This window comes from Myotis daubentonii, chromosome 2 (genome assembly GCF_963259705.1).
Source record: "Myotis daubentonii chromosome 2, mMyoDau2.1, whole genome shotgun sequence".
Lineage (NCBI taxonomy): Eukaryota > Metazoa > Chordata > Mammalia > Chiroptera > Vespertilionidae > Myotis > Myotis daubentonii.
The window spans coordinates 25,817,141-25,838,539 of NC_081841.1; the positions used below are offsets into that span (position 1 = coordinate 25,817,141).

The following is a 21,399-nucleotide window of genomic DNA, read 5'->3' on the forward strand; positions in this document are numbered from 1 at the left end:
AGCACCAGCCACCTCCTGTCCGGCTACCCTGGCCACTGCGCCGTCGTCTCCCCTTATTGCCCCGCAGTTCCGCGTTCGCCCGCCGCGGTCGTTGCGGGGTCGGGCTGGCTGACGCTTCGGGACAAAAAGACCAAATCTGGCTCCGGGTCTGCAACTTGCAGCTCCCGCACCGCCGGGGTCCCTGAGCGCAGTACCCGCGCCCGGGGCGCCCGCAGGCCGCGAAGGGCGGCTGCGTCTCCGCCTGAGCAGCGGAGCTGAGCGGTTTCTCAGAAACTTGCCTCCCTCATCATCTCTCCTCTGGGCTAAGAAAGAAGCGAAAGCCCCCCACTCCTCTCGCCAAACAGACCCTCCCCATCAGTACTCTGCCAACTCCAGAGCGATGGGGGGACCCGAGCGAAAGGGAGAACTTTTCCGAGTTCGTGTACCCTCCTGGGCAGTAGCACCCCCCCTCCCCCCGGGCTCCAATGACCCGCAGCCCCGCGCTTTTCGAAAGGCTTCCCGGCTCGCCGGCAGCCAGGAGGGCCGTAGGGGCGCACCCGAGGGCCGAGCGCCACCGCCGCTCGCGGGGGTCGCTGCCTCCCTTCCATCCGCTTGGCGAAGTCCTCTGTCGCATCCCCAGCTGCCTAGCAAGAGAGCTGCGGCAGAGAAGCACTAGCAGAGGTTACGACTCGGGGACGGAAGGGACCGAGGAAATAAAACAGGGAGCGGGGCCGATGGCCTTTCTGGCCGCGGTGCGCCCACCGCCCTGGCCGCGCGCAGCGACCTTTGCTGGCAGTCTTGGATCGCTGCCTTCGCCATTTCATCTTCATCATCACTAGCGTCGATACTTGCTCTTCAGAAGTTTTTTTAGGTGGAAAAGGATGTTTTAAAAGCTCGTCTAGGCTCTCCGACCTGTTTCTCAGAGTACTAACTTTTTAAAATCTGCCATCTCTTTCACCTGAGCCACACCCTACGCTCAGTCCCCCTTCCCTCCCGGGCAAATTGAAGGTAAAAATACTGCCAGCGAGGCGGGGGTGGGGGAGAAGTGGGCCCACGATCATTATAGAACCACCACCCGGGGCGGGGACAGAACTCGGGGACCTGGTCAACAACCGGGGCTCTCGTGGGGGTGGGGTGGGGTGGGTGGGGTCAGTCTCAGAGCCCGCAGAACCGAAAGTGTAATGTTTACACGTAAACTCGTCTGTGTGTGTCCCCCACCCGCGTACCAACTCCATCTCGCGTGGGGGCACAGGGTAGGGAGGAATAGGAAAGTAAAAGATACAAAAAGAACTCTGCGTGTTGGGCGCGAAACGTCGAGGCGCCTCGAAAGGAACGCGAAGGAAAAGCAGGGAGAAGGCGCGCAGCCGAGTCCAGTCCGGGGTATTGCATCACTGCAGCTCCCCCGCAAGAAAATGGGCTCCAACCCGCGGCCACCATCATGGCGCTCGGCCGGGCCCGCGCTTCCCGCGCGCATTCCCCGAGCGCTCGCGCCACGGGCACCGAGCCTCCAGCGAGCGTTTGCAAACATTTCCTCTCCCTCGCGCGCGCGCGCGCCTGTACCCCCACCCCCTCCTTCCTTTTGTGTGCTTGTGTGTGTGCGTGCGTCGGTGTGACTGTGTGTGGACTGGAGAACTTGAAGATTGTTTTTTTCCTCTTTTTTTTTTCCCCTCCCGTGCTGGTGGTTGTAAACTTGATTGGCATTGGCTGCGCCCACTGACCCCTGCGCCGAGTCCACTGAAGATTTAAGGTGGATCCGAGAGGCTGCAGCTACAGGCGGAGTCTCGCGCTCGAGCTGGTTTTGGAGGAAAAAAAAACAACCACCCCAAACCGGGCGCCCGCCGTGTTTTTACGCATCCCCTGCGGTACCAGCCCCCGCGCGCCCCGCCCGCCGCTCGCTTCCTCCGCCGCCCCCACCCCCACCCCGCCCGCTTCTTCCCCATTGGCCGCTGAGTGCAATTTGAATTTTTTTTTTTTCTGGGATGCTTGTTTTCTTGTGAAAAATACAGTTCTCCAGATCGTGTGCCAAAACCGCTGCAGCGGCCCCAGGTGAGGTGTTTAGCTGGTTTTGTGGAGGCGGGAAGGAAGAGGATAGGTGGAGCTTCTGTTCCAAAAATTTCCCCCAAAGTGCGGTTGACAGCGTACAGACGGGTGCGGTGCGTGGGACCGCCGTCACCAACCGGGAGACGCTTCGGCGGGGCCAGGGATGTAGTATAAACGTTAATGGATGTCCAGGGTGCGCGTTTCGCCGGCCGCGGGCCGGAGGTACTGGGGAGGCGCCGGCAGGAGCTCCAGGCGAGGATGCACCTTCCCCTGCTTGGAAAGGTAGAATTAGGGAAGGCGGGAGGGTGAAGGTGGCCCGGAAAAGATCACCTCACTACCAAGGGGGAAAAGGAAGAAGAAAAAAAAATAGAAGAAATGCAAATACAGGGGGAAAAGTGTTATTTCAGGAGCCACCAAGTCAGGGATCACATAAGTCTGGAAGTCGGTGTCATTTTTACTGAATTTTTAAAAGAACGTCGTCTGTCTCTCATTTCCAGAGTATTTTTATGGAAGGAGAAGGCTGAAACAAAACTCAAAGAAGGAATGATTTTGAAAGTGCCTTTGACTACTGGATCTGAAAGTTAATTCTTTTGATGAAGTACTTTAAGATTTCGGATAATGTTATTTGTAAAACAGGTCTACTACATATGATATCCCTCATTAATTATAAACCAACTATGTTTTACTTTATGGTGAAAAATTTAAAGTTCATCACAATTTAAATTATTCTTCAAATCAGTTTATCTCCAGATTAGTGAAGTTGGCATATAAGCATATAGGTGTTTTGTTTTTTGTTTTGTTTTGTTTTGTGGAGGAGGGGGAATTTAATCTGTTACTCTTGTTGCAATGTAGTTGACAATTTGAACCAGAATTTCAGCCCAGCCTTTAGTCTAACAGTTCCTATTCAAACCACCCCATCTATTTTGTAGTTCTTAATTCCCCCAATACTTCCTAGCCCAATTAACCAACCCCTTAAGGTAAGCCCAACCCAACAAAGTTGCTGAGACCACCATATGCCAACCTGCTCGTGCCCTTGGCAAGGAAATTTTGAGCTAAAATTACCCCCAAATAGACTGGCTAGCCTCAGTGAATTCATCATCCCTGGAAGTGTGAGTCAAGCACTAGTCTAAGTGACCCTTCGATTAGGGACATTGTAGAAAATATTTGACTATCAAATGAATGTTTAGATTTGTGATTTTTAAAGTCTATTCCAGACCCTTGAGATACTATATTTCCAACATTTGAGTTTCTGGATTTCTATTAAATTAAGCAGTTTTCCTTTCTCATGACCATTTTCTTGAGTTGAATTGTCCAATATGGTAGCCAGAAACCATATGTGGCTGTTGAGCACTTGAATGTAGTTAGTCCAAACTGAGCATTGCTGAAAGTGTGAAATATACACCAGGTTTCCAGAATTAGTATGAAAAATATGTTAAATATCTCAATAATTTTTTTAAAAAAATATTGATTTCAGAGAGGAAGGGAGAGGGAGAGATAGAAACATCAATAGTGAGAAGGAATCATTGATCAGCTGCCGCCTACACGCCCCCACCCTGAGGATCAAGCCTGAAACCCAGGCATGTGCCCAGACCAGGAATCGAACCTTGACCTCCTAGTTCATAGGTGGACACTCAACCATTGAGCCGCACCAACCAGGCAATAATTTTTATATTGATTATATGTTAAAATGGTCAAACTTTTGAATTATTAGGTTAAATAAAAATATTAAATTTAATTTCATCTTTGTTTTTACTATTTTTTAGGGTGGTTACTAGACAATTTTAATTTACAGATGTGACTAGCATTATATTGTTGAACATTGCTGTTCTAGACCAACACTCATAGTAACATGAAGCCCCCATCTTTGAGTTTGGTGGCTGGTAATACTGAGTAGGTGGTAACTTCCAGCTGCCATCCTAACTTCCGAAGTTAAATCAAGGCCCAAACTCAGCCATTGGAACCTTTAAGAAGAGTGTTACCAACATCTAACACCTACCACTTAATCTTTAACACAGTACTGGGTTTGAGCCCAAACCATGGAAATATGGTACAGATATGTCTAATTAAGTCAGATTTGATCACAGCTTTCTACATTTTGTAAAGAGAGAGAATGGGAAGTCCAATATGTTAGGAATGACTCTGGAAAAAATGTAGACCCCAAACAAAACTTCCACAAGTAACTTTTCACTACTACTGTTCAGCAGACAGGACAGCGGTAAGAGAAGACGTGAACAAATGAAAAGGTGAGTCATATTTTTGGATAGGAATACTCAACATGATAAAGATGGCAGTAAATTAATACCTTTTCAATTAAATTTATACCTTTACACTAAATTCTGGTAAGATCTAGTCATCCTATTTTGTTTCTTTTTTTTTTTTTTTTTAAATATATCCCATTGATACTTTACAGAGAGGAAGGGAGAGAGATAGAGAGTTAGAAACATCGATGAGAGAGAAACATCGATCAGCTGCCTCCTGCACATCTCCCACTGGGGATGTGCCCGCAACCTACATACATGCCCTTGGCCGGAATCGAACCCGGGACCCTTCAGTCCGCAAGCCGACGCTCTATCCACTGAGCCAAACCGGCTTCGGCCATCCTATTTTGTTTCATTGTTCTATCAGTTTCAGCACTCAGAGCCAAATTATTTTAATTACTATAAATTTAGAATATGTTTTAATTTCTGGTAGCACTAATCCTCCACACCCTAACTAGACCCTTTTCAGAAATTTCCTGGCTTCTTTTGCTGGCCTTGTTTTCCAATATGAATTTAGCCACAAATATACCGTGATCCCTATTGGCATCTACACTAATAAAAGAGAAAGATACAAATTGGCCGTACCATCACGATGCCCACCAGCCAATCAGGAGTGAGTATGCAAATTAACCCAAAAAGATGGTGGGTTAATTTGCATAAGCAGGCTACTAGCGGCCAGGGCGGGTGAAAACGGGCATTCCGCACAGCCCCAGCTGCTCTGGGCCTCTGAGCAGCGTGAGAAGGTGGAAGGGCGGCTCCTGGCTGGAGTGAAGGCGGTGCCAGCAGCCAGGGGAAGGAAGGCCCATTCTTGCATGAATCTTTGTGCATTGGGCCTCTAGCTAAAAAATAAAGTGAGATTTTTATTTCACGCTGTATATCAGCATAAATTCCTAAAGAATTTTAAGTGAAGTGTAAAAAAATTAAAATTAAGCCCTAGCCGGTTTTGCTCAGTGAATAGAGCCTCAGCCTATGGACAAAAGGTCCCAGGTACGATTCTGGTCAAGGGCATGTACTTCGGTTGCAGGCTCCTCCCAGGCCAGGGCCCTGGTCAGGGCTTATGCAGGAGGCAGCCAATTGATGTGTTTCTCTCACATTGATGTTTCTCTCTGTCTTTCCCTCTCACTTCCACTCTCCCTAAAAATCAATGGAAAAAATATCCTCGAGTGAGGATTAACAATAACAAAAAAATTTAAAATTAAAAAAAACGAAGCCATGGACATACCAGAAGAAGCCTCAGAGGATTAAAAAATATATAATCTCAGAGTGGGGAAGGTGTAAGTATGACACAAAGCATAAAATTCATAAAATGTAATGGTGATAATTCAATGACATAAAAATAAAAATGTTTTTTATGACATAACCTGCCATAGTAGAGTGAAAAAAATGAGATGGGGGTTGTGTGAGTATACTCAGTGCCACGGAGCTGTATAGTTAAAAATATTTAAAGTGGTAAATTTTATTTTGTTATGTGTAACTAACTACAGTAGTAAGTAAATAAATAAAACCGCTAAAATGTTTTAAAGGTCACCCATGTTCTAGCTAAGTGAATTTTGCACAGCATTCTGGTCCCATCCTCTGGGAGACAGACACTGGTGCAGTGGTTTTATTTCAGGCTCTGGGAGAGTCTGCTTGGGTTTGAGTCCCAGCTACCTGACGCACCGCCTGTGAAACTTGTTGCCAGTTACTCCACCTTCTAAAGTTTCTGTTTCTGTGGCTATGTAATGAGCTGTTTACAGTTCTTCCATAGGGTTATTAAACTATTCAGTAAGATGATGTATGTGCAGTACTTAGCATAGTACCTGGTATACATATAATACATAGCTATTATATGTTCATAAACAATATAATTAATAGATGTCCAGTTCTTATTTTGGATTCTCAAGTAACCACAAGTAGCACTATATTAACCTTGTAAATATGTTTTCTCATTTTTAAACACTGCTCTTATTACCCTTAAAAAGAACAAATGATTTTTTTTTTTGGTGGCATTTAATGAACAGAATTAATGTATTGCAAAAAATGGTCAAAATGGTACATTTTATGTCATATTTCACCACAATATTTTGAAAAGCTTAAAAAGAAAAGGGTATTGGTTGAGTTTAGGGTCATCTCTAATTATCTTAGAGAGAACCTGGTATGGATTTGTTTGTGGAACTAATCAGTAACACACCCATACACAGACAATGGAAAATGTTTGCAATCCATACATCAAAAGGCTAATTTCCCTGATAGTGTCTATAAATACACGAGAAAAAGCAAACAAACCAATAGAAAAATAAGCAAAGGCTATGAACACGGTTTTCAGAAAAGGAAATACAAAAGGCTTCTAAAATGTGAAAACATTTATAGTTTGAGACTGTTGGGACATAAATTATATAGAGAATGCATAAATTTAAGTAAAGAGTTGCAGTTAGTGTCACTCAGATGCAAAGGTGGCGTTTATCCTTCCTTGATAGTTTAACTTTTGCTTCCCTCCCTTCGATCCAAGGCTGAGTTTTCCCCAGCTTCGTTGACCAGAGAAGCAAGGAGTTTGCGTGTGTGGAAGCCACGACTACCTTTCAAGTTCAGGGTAAAATCTCTCTCATTCAAACCGTGTAATCTTTGGCTTACCGGCATCACCTTACTTTGCCCTTAGAAATCCCCCGCATCAGCCTCTTAAAGCAAGTACAGTGACCTTTCTCGACACATCTCGTCCATTCCTGTGTTTAATGCCTGTATATTAGCCAATAATCGGAGTCTCTGAAATCATCGCTTGATTCTGGTTTTCCCTTCAAGTTCTTTATTCTCTTAAAGCTTCAAGCAGAATTTATTATATGATTAATATGAAACGTCAGCGTATATGATGGAGTAAACGGTGTTAGGTTAGAACCACACATACATAATGCCTTTTATGTACTGTGGTTTTACACTTGGATTCAGTAGTTCCTTTCTACAAATTTACTTTTGGGAAATGGTCAGATATGTGACTAAAGATGTATTTACCAGCATGATCATTGTGAAGTTACATATTAGACTTTAAAAAGAAACTAAATAAATAACCGAACAACATCCCCTTAGATATAGGATTAAAGGATTGATTATGTGGTTGCAATCATTAAAACATCCAGGTAGCTTTATTTATATTAATATAAAAGTTGTTCATAATATTAAACCAGGTATAGAACAGTATTTATGGTATGACCCCATTATTTGTAAAATAAAAAAATTTAAAATTCACGTGTATGCTTCGATTCCTGAGAGTAGAATTATGAAGAGACTTTCATTTTCTTATGTATTGGTTGTATATTTTAATAATGGATTTTAACAGGGAAAAGCCTTAAAGATATTTCAAATTTAAAAATAATTACCCTTAAAATTCTTGAACGGAGACCAAGTTTCTCTTCGTAGTCTCTCTTCTCAGATATTAGCACAGAACAAGGCATTTCCATAATTAATTTTCCTTCCTAAACTGAATTTTTCTGTCTATTTAGTTTCAGTATCATTAAATCCCTACCTGAATTAGGAGTGTTGTGTGTTTGGGTATATGGTTTTGCTTCCAGGGCACATAAATTAAGGGCATAAATATCATCCCATTAACTCAGGGCTATCTTAACAAGCCATGGAAAATTGAGCCTATTCCATCTTTTTGCCACATGGGATCCTGGTGGTAACATTATCCCAAACCTCACATTCCTTGATCTTTGGCATTTGGCACACCAGGATTCTGCCTGGAATTCAACGGCTCAACTCCCTGCCCGTAGTTTAGTTACTTAGGGCATAGTGCTGGGGGAGATCGTTTTAAATTTCAAGTTAGCAGGCCGGTCTGGAGCTGTCACTCTCCGTGGGCCGGGCCTGGGCAAACTGTAGAATCTCAGAACACGGAGGATGGGAGATCACTGCATCCACTTTCATTTTGCAAATGAGAAAATTCTAATCCTTGATTTCCTGTAAAGTGAGGAAGTTAGGCAAGGTGATTTATAGGTTCCTTTTGGCTTCCAATCCTGTGATTTGTTTCCTAGTCAAGATCACGCAGTCCATCCCTATGGATCAGGTTTTTTTCCAGGGGAAGCTAGATTACTGATTTTTGGCCGCAAATTGCGTACTCACAGGAGTCAGAGGAAGATGACAGTACAATAGTGTAGGTTGAAGAGTGAACTTTTATGATCTCCCTAGAAAAGAAAAGCATGTGAAAGTATAACTTCATGGTTGCTTAGTGGGACTAAACACTGCTTCATTGTTGCATGAAGACTCATGGAGTCCCTGCTATGGGCCAGGCTCGCTGTCTTCAACATGACAGACAGGAGCCATACCCTCTTGGAGCTCCCGGCTGCTGGAGGAGATGGACAGGGAATCACAGCCATAGTTATTTAGTGGGATTTAGGTGAGTGTCCTGAAGGATCAGTGCCATGAAGGGACCTCAGAGCCCCTGCTCTGTGCTCCTACAAAGGTGTCCAGCGGAGGGCGCCAGCACGGGCGGGAATCCAAGCTCTCCCCAGGCCAGCCATGTTTATCCAAAAGAAACAAGCCTTTAAAAATCCATCCCCCACGCAGTGCCTTCTGCGGTTTTCTGAAAGTCCCTGTGTTGTAGTGGTTGCTCCGTAGTGGATGCTATAAGGGTTTGGAACAGGGGGCCTCACCTAGTGATGGGGGCTCGCAAGTCCCTCCTAAGGCAATGACCTTTGAGCTGAGACATGGAGGCTGAGCAGGAGTTAAGCAGTTGGAGGCAGGAGGGGAAGAAGAGCGATCCAAGCAGAGCACTGTCCAAGGCCCCAAGTCAGGGAAGGACTTGGGGGAAGTGAAAGAAGGTGCTTATGGCTGGGATGCCATGAACCAAGGGCAGCAGGCACGGGTGATGTGAATGGAGTGCTGGGAAAGTCCGGATGGCGATGGGCTCTTTAAGCCATGTTAGGAATTTCGGACTTGACTTCAAGAGCAGTGGGAAGCCATCGGATGACTGAAGAGAGTGACTTGAGCAGCTTCCATTAAACTTGCTTATTTCCTCATTGCGTCTTATTCTAGTCAAAACCCTTAGTACTGCATTGGGATCGTTCCCATAGGATGCGGGAAAGAAAGTGCATGCTGGCACCTTCATTCTTCACACACATAACCAATATAAAAATGTTTTAAAGCTCTGGGCACATGGTTTTTCAGTAAGTGAGGGGGACGTGAAGTCCTGGGACCTTCGGAACAGATACTGGCCACAAGTGATATGTCTCAGGTTTTGAAGGAGGGCCCACGCAGGCACCATGGTGGGTGTCGGGTCTGCTGAACTGGAGGGCGGAACAAGCCCTCCTCACTCACCCCTTCCTTCCGCTCCACCCTGCCCTTGTTTAGCTTGCAGTCTGTTTTCATTGCCATAATGAGCCCGTTGCTTGTCATTTAGAAGCTCGCCCATGTTTTGTCCTTTGCCAATACAATTGGTGAGTATCTTCTAAGCATATGAACAGCTTAGGGGCGAATACGGAATCGTTTTCTTCAAAAATAGCTCAGCATTTTAATCATTTTACTGAGCAGCTGGATTCAGTGTTTACTAATACTTTGGCCAAAGGATTAACTATTTACTTGGTTTTGGAAAGAGACGTCAGAAAGAGAGATAATAAAAATGAACCCGCAGGGACTTTTTTTAAAAAACGTTATTATTTAATTATTTTAAAATATATATCTTCATTGAGTTCAGAGAGGAAGGGCGAGGGAGAGAGAGAGAGAGAGAAACACCGGGGATGGAGCCCACAACTCAGGCATGTGCCCTGACTGAATCAAACCATGACCTCCTGGTTCATAGGTCAACACTCAACCATTGAGCCATGCTGGCTGGGCTTGTGTTTTTTTAATTGAAGATTAGTAAAAGAGAGACCTCTGCTGGCTACACTGGTATAATGCCCTAGAGTTGGTCTGTCACCCACCAAGAAGCCCCCTTTGAAGCTTTTACAGGTAGGTGTTAGAACACCCATGGCTCCCCGTTTGTTCATTTCCTCAGCTATCAACTCAGGTTCTTTGAACCTAATCCAAGTGACCTGTGATTCCAAGCCCCAATCACAGTAGTTTCTGTCTTTAGGAAAAGTCTTAGTTTTTTATATTTCTAAAAAGTTATAGTGTTATTTTTTTAAAAAATATTTTTGATTTTAGAGAGGGAGGAAGAGGGAGAGAGAGATAGAAACATCAATGAGGAGAGAGAATCATTGACAGGCTGCCTCCTGCACACCCCCTCACTGGGGATAGAGCCTGGAACCCATGCCCTGACAGGGAATCGAACTGTGACCTCCTGGTTTATAAGTCGACACTCAACCCCTTGAGCCATGCCTGCTGGGCTAAAAAATTATAGCTTTAAATATCAGTCCTGAGACAAACCCAGACCTGAAATAACTCCTGAATTTTATCTTCTCTGTTTCCTTTCTTCTGCCCTTCACCTCCCTTCCTCCCTCCATCAGTAAAACAAATAAAATAAATCTTCACTTAAAAGAGAGTACTGATAAAACTGGTACATCTACACAATGGAATACTACCCTGCTGTAAAAAGAAAGGAACGCCTACCATTTGCAACAGCATGGATGGACCTGGAGAGCACTATGCTAAGCGAAATAAGCCAGTCAGAAAGATAAATATCACATGATCTCACTCATTTGTGGATTATAATGAACAACATAAACTGATGAACAAAAACAGATCCAGAGACGGAGAAGCATTGATTAGACTGTCAAACCTCAGAGGGAAGGCAGGGGCGGGTGGGGGTAAGAGGGAGAGATCAACCAAAGGACTTATATGCATGCATATAAACCTAACCAACGGACACAGACACCAGGGGGTGAGGGCATGAGTGGAAGTGGGTGGGAGGGGGGGGCGATGGGTGGATAAGGACACATGTGTAATACCTTAACCAATAAAAAACATAATTAAAAAAAGAATACTGCTGATGGAAGGTGAGAAGGGGAGAACTTACCTGCTTATCTCTAACATCCTCTCAGCTGAATACCCAGGCTCGGGGCCCAGGGTTGGGTTAGATACCTGAGGAGAGCTGTGAATCCCATTAATGTCTTCTGATGGATGTGTTCAGCCATGGGGATGAGGCGGCAGCACGTGAAGGAGACTGGGTGAATGGGAGACCCAACAAGTGAGAATGTGAAGGTGGCCATGTAGTGGAGAAAGGGAAGGTCTCCCTGAGACCTTTCATTGGTTAGCAATGACGGTGGTGAGGGCCGCTATGGGCCAGGCTGTGGGCCAACCACTTTACGTACCTTTATTCTGTTTCTTGCTTTTCCTCTCACTTCATATCTTAAGAACATCTTTCTTTGGAAAGTATTTAATATGTGTAAAAATAATAGTTATGTGTATGCTCACTATTTTATTATGTTTTACTCTGGAATATGCTGCAGCTCCTTCTCATGAGAAGAGGCCTTCCCCAGGCTCCCCAGAGTAAGTCCTAAATGTGCTTCTACAATAACACCTCCTGCGCTCTGGGGGGAGCAGGCGCGAGGCCGCTTTGGCTTGGCAGGTTGTTTCCACACAATGGCTCCCACGTCCTGTCTTCCCGCGTCTCACGCCTCTTACACCTTCAATATCCATTCTCCTCCTCTCAACAGCCTCTTCCGGGCTGGCCAACGCATGAGGTATTAGTATCCAGGGATGATCATTTTAATGCTGTTAAGGGACCACCAACCTCTCCTTTAAGGAAGAGGAGGCCCAGGGAGGTCAGGTGCCCAAGGCTATCCATCTAGTGGGCAGCTCCCCGATTCTTGATGTGACACTTCCTGTATGACATCCTCGCTGTCGTTGGTCTGCATTGTGCAACAGATGGTTTTCCTTATACTTTCTGCTCCTCTTCTCCAGTTGCCTGCCACTCCTTTTCTAAGCCTTCCACCCCAAACTGCGGCACACAGGCAACCGCGGCCCATTAGGGAGCCACCAGGAGCTTCTCTGACCAGTCCAGGCAGCTTTTCCTCCCTCTCCTAAACTTATTGATTCTGTTTGGGCCTTGTTAGGGCACTAATAAATCACTTGACTCACACATTTACCAAAAGTTGCCCGTAGACTTCTATCTTCTGAACTGCCTATTAATCTTGACATTTCTATACTGCTGATTGTGTTATTTTTTTGTGTACACTTTTGTAGGGCGCGGCTATAAGGTTAAGCCTCGGACGGACCTGTTGGCAAAGCCACAAACAAGTCCCAGCTTAGAGGGCACAGTCCTCTTAGCATAATTAAGCTTGGCCTTATGACCTCCCTAGATCTTACCTGGGTAGCTAATGGGCTGTGGGAGGTGCAGCAAGTGCTGCCAAAACAAGTGAAACTCACAACAACACTGTAACTATGGTGACCACTACCTTGTTTACCTCTGGCTATAAAATAAAGGCTCAGCTTGCCTCTGGATCTCTCTCTGTGGCCTCAGCCAGACATGGGAAGATCCACCTAGACCCAGCTTATTCTCTTTGCCTGTCATTTCTTCATCCTTCACCGCCCTCCCTCAGGCTCGCAGAACCCTTGGCTGAGCTGGCTCGGGACACACCTTACATTTGCATATGTTAGAAGTTGCCTTATACATACTGAACTCTCCCTGCTTTCCCAGCATAATACAGTGTCTTTTACTAAAAATACAGTACCTCTTACTTTCTTAATCCCAAAGAATAAATCTTTAACTCTGGGGATTTTAAGCACTGTGGCAAGCTGATTATATAGATACTAGAGGCCCGATGCACAAAATTTGTGCACTGGGTTGGGGGGAATCCCTCAGGCGGGCCTGTGCCCTTTCACAATCTGGGACTCCTTGGGGGATGTCTGCCTGCCAGCTTAGGCCTGATCCTCCTGGGGATCGGGCCTAAGCCGGCAGGCAGACATCCCTCTCGCAGTCTGGGGCTCTCGCAGTCTGGGACTCCTCGCTCCTTACCGTCCACCTGCAGCGGAGGCGGTGGGAGAGGCCCCCGCCACTGCCACTGCGCTCGCCAGCTGTGAGTTTGGCTTCTGGTTGAGTGGCGCTCCCCCTGTGGGAGCCCACTGAACACCAGGAGGCAGCTCCTGTGTTGAGCATCTGCCCCCTGGTGGTCAGTGCGCATCATAGCGACCAATCGTTCTGTCAGTTGTTCCCCTGTTCAGTTGATTTACATATTAGGGTTTTATTATATAGGATTCTAAAGCAGGGTGTCCTTTTAAGAGTTTCCAATTATACCCTAGTTTCTAATATGATGCCCTGAGTATACTGTTAAGATTAAGTAAAGTTTCATAAAAGATAAACCGCCCTACTTCAGAATGAATTCATTCGTGGATCTGGCAATTATTAAGGAGTGCTCATGAAGTATGCTAGCCCGTGTTAGGCCCTGAAGGCATTTGCTAACAAGTTTGACATCTGCCTGTATGTCCCCCTCTGGCTGCCTAGAAGGTGGGTAAGGTGGATGCAACCTGAGGAGGCATCCTTTGTTCTGAGGACAGAAGGTGCATTGTGGAGCAGAAAGATACAGGAACTGTAGGCGATGCCACACCAGCTCTGTATCGCTTATCTCCAGAGTTCCTTTACAGAAAAGAAAACTAAACTTTTATCTTGTTCAAGCCACTATTATTTCTGGGCTCTGTTACTAGCTGCCAAATGCAAATCTTAACTGATAGAGAAGTCCTTGCAGGTTTTTGAGCAAGGCACCGATTCTGATTGGTAGCTCTGCAAGCGACAGATTCCGGGAGTGGGTGTTCCGGGGCAGACAAAGAGATGGAAGTTGGCTTGGCAGGTGGGGACAGATAGGGCTGGGAGACTCTGAATGGGGAGAATACACATCTTGCCCAGGGTCATTGAGTCTTGAGTCGGGGTTTTTTCCCAGGACACCTCTGCTAACCTCCTATTATACAGTGGTTACTTAAATATGTAGTTTTTGAGTAATTTGCATTCTGCTATTGTCAAGTGGCCTGAAAGCTAGGGAAATTGAGGAGATGGATACTCTTTGTGTCTTAAAAAAAGAAGCAGGCAAAAGCTGGAATACGGAAAGAGTATCAGTGTTACCGTAAAGTGGTTATTATGTGTTCTGAACTCCTGCAGACATTTTCAAGGAAAGGAACTTTTGTTACGCGCATGATCGTCTAATCAAGATACATTTGAAATGTATCCTTTACTGGATAGCAACTGTAAATAATATTTTAAAAATATGTCTTGGGGGCAGAACGGGGGTGGGGAGTGCATCTGGCCTCGGCGCAAGAGGATTGTGCACCCAGGGCTGCCAGGAAATTCCCTCCAACTTCGGAGGCTGCCCTTATTTACCTCGGGCTTACAGAAGGGGAAACTGAGGCGCACAGCACATCCGGGTGTTGCCCGGGGGCGGAGCAGTGGAATCCCAGGCCCCGGCACCCGAGAAGCAGGACCCCTGAGCTGAATGTCCTTGCGTGGGGCGGGAGCTGGGCATTCACTTGCACCTTAGTTCATTTATTTTCATTGATTCATTCATTCAGCATCTGTGGAACACGGACCTGGTTCCTGGTACGCGGGTTGCCTGGGGAACCGCTGGCAAGGGGACAAGTTCGCCGCCACCCTCACAGGGCTCAGTCCGCTGAGGCTGTGGGAATGTGCAGCCCTTTGGCTGTTTCTAACCGTGGTAATTTAATGTAATAACCCTGATTAGGCCCCTACCGAGTGCCACACCCTGTGCTAACCTCTTTATCAAGACGACTCGAAAGGCAGAGCTGTCCCATTTTACAGATGAGGAAACCGAGGCTCCGCAGGGCAGAGGTCCCGCGGCTGGCTTGTGCTGGCAGCAGGATTCCAGGCCAGGCCTGGGAACATCCAGGCGCCAGTTAGTGCAGTGATTTCCATTTGTCCACCTAAGAAGGGGGTCCAGTGAGAGGACCCCTGCGTGACTAGCTGCGGCCCCCAAGAGGTTGGGGGTGGGTCTTTCAAGACCTCTGTGGCCCAAGTCCCCTGGGCCATTCCTCTGGCTTGGAAGGCAGGAGGGGGCAGGTGAAGCCCCTCATTCTGGGACTGGGGGGCTTGTTGGCTGGGACTGTCTTGTCTCTGGGAGGATGGAGGACCCAGCTCACAGGCCAGCTGGCTAGGCTCTCCTTACTCCCTCCAGCGCAGCCTGGCTGCTTGGTCTCTTCCCTGCTTCCGATGCACTGCGCTGTTTCCCATCTCGGGAACTTGGTCCCGCTGTGCCCTCCAGCTAAACATTCTTCCACTTCCTCTTTCAGGTCTCAGCTTACTCGTCCTTCCTCAGGAGGGCCCTCCCTGATGTCCACCCAAGAATGGTTCCCTTTTTTACCCCGCCCCCATGCACTGTGAAATTGTACATTTTGGTCTGTCTCTTCCCCAGGAGTGGGTCCGTTTCATTCATTGCCATGTCTGCAGGACAGTGTCTGGCACACAGGTACTGAATACATGTATGCTGAATGAATGAATGAATGAATGATTAGCCTGCAGAGCTCCAGGCCTGGCCCAGCTGCATCCTTGCCCAGAGGCCAGGCCCAGGTGGTGAGCTGGCGGTTGAGCAGGAGTCGGGGATAGAGAGGCAGGGGGAGCCCGGCTGCAGGCCAGCTGCCCTGGAGGCCAGAGCCAAGTGTCTCAAATGGCTCCTGCTCCACAGCCTGTCCAGTGCTGCCCCGTCAGCCATGCCTGGGAGCCCAGAGCAGAAGGAAGGAAGCAGGTTCTTCTCACAGACCCAGTTCCAGTGGCCTCTGTGGTCCTACCTGAAGTTGGCAAAGACCTCATTCATGTGAGGATGTGGGAGGGGCAGGCTGGGAGCCTCAGACCCAGGCCTGGCCAAGTGATGATGGAGGAGGGGGGGATACTTTTAGGGAAAAGATTCTGGGAGAAAAAAATGGTGGGGTGGAATATAACATGGCATAGAAGTTGAGGAAAAAAGTGTATATATCTATCCTAATAAAAGGGTAATATGCTAATTAGGATGGACATCTTCTGGACGTCCATCTGGACAAAGCCACAGTGGCTGCAAGGCCTGGGGCTCAGGCCTCACAGCTGCCACAGCCGGCAGTGGTAGCAGCAGCAGGGTGATGGAGGCGGCACCTTCCCCTGATCAGCCCGGTCACCTCCTGCAGGGGGAGGCTAGACTGCAGCTTAGGCCATCCCCTGAGGGCTCCTGGACTGTGAGAGGGGGCAGGCTGGGCTGAGGGACACCCCCTCAGCCCAGTGCATGAATTTTTGTGCACTGGGCCTTTAGTATACACACACACACACACACACACACACACTCCAATATATATAACTTACAGGGCAAAGATAATATCATATGCTAAATATTTCTAAAAGGGGAAAAATCTATTTTATTAGTTTATGCTAAGTTTCATATGATCACATTGAATAATAGCTATCTCTTTGTAGTGAATTTTTCATCTTGACGTTAGGCAGGTAATTCCACTCCTCTTATATTAGAAGATGTTTAATTACTGTTTACATGGATTATAAAAATATAACATAACATAGCTTTCCTCTGAACTAGATGTGCTAACTCAATATCCAACTCTCTGTTTCAAAAAAAAAAAAAATGGGTTGGCCATTCCAAAGTTTCTTACAAATCTGGCTCAAACAGGTAATTAGAAGCTTTAACACAACTACAAATTTCAAGGTCCCTTAAGGCAGTGGCCTTCAGCCGTTCTCCCCTGCACGGGGAAGGGCAGATGTGCGCAGTGTGACCTGAAAATTCTCGCTTATTAACTATGTCTCTCCCACTTCCCCTCATTTGGAAAAAATACACTAGAATGCAAGTGACTGAATATTACTAGTAGGTTATAACCTGGACTGTCTGTTGCAAGTTTCCATACTGTTTCTATCAACTCCATTTTAATAGTCACCTATGACTGTCCCTCGTTTATAATGGGAAGAAATATTAAAATGATTCAAAATATTAAGTTTTTGATTTATACCTCCCTGAAGTGCCTGTGCATTTTGCTATAGTCTGCACACAGGAAACACACACACACACACACACACACACACACACACACACACAATAGTCTGGTAAGCAGATGTTCTCTCTCTCCATTTAATAAATAATAACATAGCCAATATTTATGGAGCAGTCAGTGTGTGCTAAGCCACTTATCTATGTTATTTCTTTTAATCCTACATTCTATTCCAGTGATGGTGAACCTATGACACGCGTTTGAGAGGTGACATGCGAACTCATTTTTTTTGGTTGATTTTTTTTTTGTTAAATGGCATTTAAATATATAAAATAAATATCAAAAATATAAGTCTTTGTTTTACTATGGTTGCAAAGATCAAAAAATTTCTATATGTGACATGGCACCAGAGTTAAGTTAGGGTTTTTCAAAATGCTGACACGCCGAGCTCAAAAGGTTCACCATCACTGGTTTAGAGGCCGTCCTGTTATTCTTGTAAAGACTCTCAGTGAGAACAAGGCCAACTGGCTCAGTTTGACACTTGATCCAAAATCATTCTCTTTCCCTTTCTGCCAGATTGGAAGGCGGTATAGTGATTAAATATTTCTGGCCGGCAATATCTTGCCATTTATGGGAAAATGATACCCTCAAATCTTTAATAATTGTTTCATTAAGAACAGAAACAGAACAAAGCCCCTGCTAAACTTTGGAATGAGAACAGGAAAATCTCTTTACTTCTCTGTACCTCACTCTCCTCAGGCAAGATGCAAAGAATAGGATCACTTTCGAAGTAGCTTTGGGAAGAAGACAAACAGTGGATGCTACTTAGTTATAATTAGTAGACATTGTGTGTGTGTGTGTGTGTGTGTGTGTGTGTGTGTGTGTGTGTGTGTGTGTGTGGCAGACTACAAATAACATTTTAAGGATAGAGAATCCCTTCTTTATGGTAAGAGAAACTTGGTAGGCCCAAGGAAGTTTATAAAAATATAAGCTTGCCTCTGAACCTCCTTTTGCTTTTAGCTCCATGCAGATTAAGGAGTTTCTCAAAGGCCACCTTCTTGCAAGGTAGGTGAGAAGGCCTGCTCAAAAGTTTTATATTTGCTAAATTTGTTTGTGTTCTTTCCTATTTCCTCCATGATTTGCCTGGGAGGGGTGCCTAGCTTACTTTGGGGAAGGTTCTAGGTAGATAGGAGCCAAGTGATGTTTGCTAATTTGTTTATTTAGTGAGGGGCTTTCATTAAAAAGGTCATCTCCTTTGTGCAGTTAAAGAGCTCCCAGGGGAGTTTTCTCACTTATCTGTTTTGCTGTTTTGGAGGTAATTCTGTAAAGAACAGTTGAGCCTTAGGTCTTCTTTTCAGGCCCTGGAAAGTCTTGTTGCTCTTTGGGTGGGCACCCACAGCTGCGATGGGAGTGGGGTGGATGGGAGGAAGGTGGATCTGCCTAGTTGAAATCGAAGGCCATCTTCCCCAATGGGACATTGCAGATGTCTCCTTCAGCTGAGCCAGGACAAGCTTGAAGGTTGGGTCATTATTATGGTGTAGGATGCCTGGCTTAACCTCTAAGTTTATGAAGGACACTAATAACTTCCTTCAGGTAGTTGTCATGACCAACTGCTTTATAAATATACTAGAGGCCCGGTATATGAAATTCGTGCATGGGTATGGTCCCTAGGCCTGGCTGGAGATAAGGGCCAATCAGGGCCTTCCAGCTGCAGGCCAGGGCCTCCCTTCCCCTGCTGCTGGCTGCTGGCTGGGGCCTTTCTTCATTCTGCACTGCCCCCTGATGGTCATCACACATCATAGCAAGCAATTGGTCTCCCGGTCGAACTCCTGTGGGGACAATTTACATATTAGGCTTTTATATATAGATAGATTATTATAATGTATGAAATGGTGGCTAATGGGAGTGCTACAAAATGTGAGTTATTACTAATAGGAGTGCAAGTCCACTATTATGCCTAATTGGAGGAAGCTGATTTATACACATGTGGCAACTTTTCAAAATATGTCCTTTCCCTCCCTGTTCACTGATATTTCTCAGCATCCATTCCCATCACTCCCAGTTCTCTCTCAATTTGCGAAGTGTATTCATATAAACACATTCTCCCATTTAGCTTTAGCAGATGGAACATTGTATTTGCTTTCCTTGGTTGCTCTGTTCTGTGTGGAGTGCACACTGACTACACATGAGTCTTTACTTCGAGAACACTGAGAACAATTCAAAGCCAAGGGCATGTTGTAACACTCTTTAGTAATCTGATGTAACATGGCCCGTGTTGGGAATAATAGGTATGTTTTCTTCAGGGCTGGTGTGTTAGACCTGTTTCTGAGGGCAGTGCCTCATTCCAGAGCACAATACATCTTAATTAATCAAATGAGAACCAGACCATGTTGGGTATGGTGCATCTGCATTAGTGCCTGGCATAATCTGTAGCCATCCGGCCAAGTCATTAAGATAGCTAAAGTAGCTGTGAGAACAATGGCTCTCACACCTGGTGTGAGAAAGAATTGCCTAATGTAATTTTGAGGATGCACGTTTGCACAAGGTTCAGGTAAATATCTACCCAGGGAGGAGTTCTGTATCAGTCATTTTTCCTTTTTTCTTTCCCTCCTTCTTTCCAATAAAAATGTATTGAGTGCCTACTGTGTGCTAAGTATTAGGTATGAAAACATTATTCCTGCCCTCAAGGAGCTCAGAGGTGTGTGTGTGTGTGTGTGTGTGTGTGTGTGTGTGTGTGTGAGAGAGAGAGAGAGAGAGAGAGAGAGAGAGAGAGAGAGAGAGATCAGTACAATGAGTTACAAACAATGAAATAGGTTTGAACAACCTCTGTGAGAGCATACGTGGGAAAGGACAGTTCTGGGAGGCTTTGCTGAGGAGAAGTGAATTTAAGCATTGAAAGATAAATAGGAATTTGCCCGGCCCCCAACCAACCAACAAAAAAGTAGAAGGTGGGCTGTCCACGTGGTTGAACAGAGCCCCGGAAGGCGCTGGTTGAGGTCTGGAGGCACACGATTGAGAAAGGTGGTGTATGGTCCATTGTTACTGGTGCCTGGATGCATGTTCCACAGAATTGGACCTTTTGTGGATGTGCTCCTGAGTTTTCTCAGTGGCTACGGTAACCATCTGCTAACACCTGCCTTTTGTAGGCTAACGTTATTTTTGGTCTACTTTACAGTGTGGAATTTTGGAGGATCAGTAGAGCTCTTATGAGTCAATTCTCTGTTCATGAGTGAAATTCTGAACCCTTGAGTCCACTGCCCGTTGCCTACTGCCACTCAATGGTAAGTATGCAGAGAGTATACTCCAGGCGGAATGGGTTTCTTGTTCTGGTAACTAATGCGGGGTTTTAAGAGCGACACCAATCCCTTTTGCCTAGACTGGAGATACTAAATGTCTTCCCCTGTCACTTTTCTCCACTGCTTTAGGCTGTTTCCTATTGACTGCCTACCACAGAGCCCTCCCAATAAATGAAAACATCTGATTATGGGTTTGAAAGGATGCACAGAAGGACAGTGCAAGAAGAGGTCTAAGTTAGGAAAAGCCAAGATGGAGTGAGTCACGTGGAAAGAGCAGCCAAAGTGTTCTCATGGCTCCCAGGTGTCCTCTTACCTCAGTGTCACCATTGCACGCAGTCATTGGTCAGGAGCAGCCTTGGGAAGCGTGGCTTTGACCCAAACTGGGTGATGGGTGGCCGGTGACTTTGGCTTGAGGACTCCCCAGTGGCCTTGCGGAGTTTTCTTTAGAACTGCACTGCAGACTAAGACCATTTCCCTCTGTCTCCCTCCCTTCCCGTTCTCTTTCACTCAGGGTCAGACCTCCATGGTGGTCTGACAGTTCTCCCAACCTCTCCTCATTTCCTCTACATTTTCCCTAATAACTTGTCCTAATACATTTCTTTTTTTTAATATATTTTTTTATTGATTAAGATATTACATATGTGTCCTTGTCCCCACGTTACCCTCTACCCCCCCCCCCCCCGCTCATGCCCTCACCCCCCCCTCCCCCCGTTGTCCATGTCCATTGGTTAGGCCTATATGCTTGCATAAAAGTCCTTTGGTTGATCTTTCCCCCTTACCCCCACCCTCCCCTACCTTCCCTCCAAGGCCCGACAGTCCAATCAATGCCTCTCCGTCTCTGGATCAGTCCTTGTGCATCAGTTTATGTTGTTCATTATATTCCACAAATGAGTGAGATCCTGTGGTATTTATCCGCTCTCCAGTTCCATCCATGCTGTGGCAAATGGTAAGAGTTCCTTTTTCTTCTTCCTCTTCTTAAAGAATACCTTTCAGCATTTCATATAATGCTGGTTTGGTGGTGATGA

At 45.9% G+C, this 21,399-nt stretch overlaps 1 long non-coding RNA gene across 4 annotated transcripts; it reads left to right on the forward strand.

Moving 5' to 3' along the window:
* The first annotated feature begins 1,148 nt into the window (after positions 1-1,148).
* LOC132227308 (uncharacterized) lies at positions 1,149-20,956 on the forward strand. Of its 4 annotated transcripts, XR_009451165.1 has the most exons (4): positions 1,149-4,262; positions 6,766-6,846; positions 20,254-20,359; positions 20,504-20,956. It is a non-coding gene; the product is annotated as an uncharacterized LOC132227308 (long non-coding RNA). The 4 variants fall into 4 exon arrangements; XR_009451167.1 differs by lacking the exons at positions 20,254-20,359; positions 20,504-20,956 and having other exon boundaries at positions 1,149-3,600; positions 4,228-4,262; positions 6,766-7,428; XR_009451166.1 differs by lacking the exons at positions 20,254-20,359; positions 20,504-20,956 and having other exon boundaries at positions 1,149-2,301; positions 2,517-4,262; positions 6,766-7,428.
* Positions 20,957-21,399: the final 443 nt, after the last annotated feature.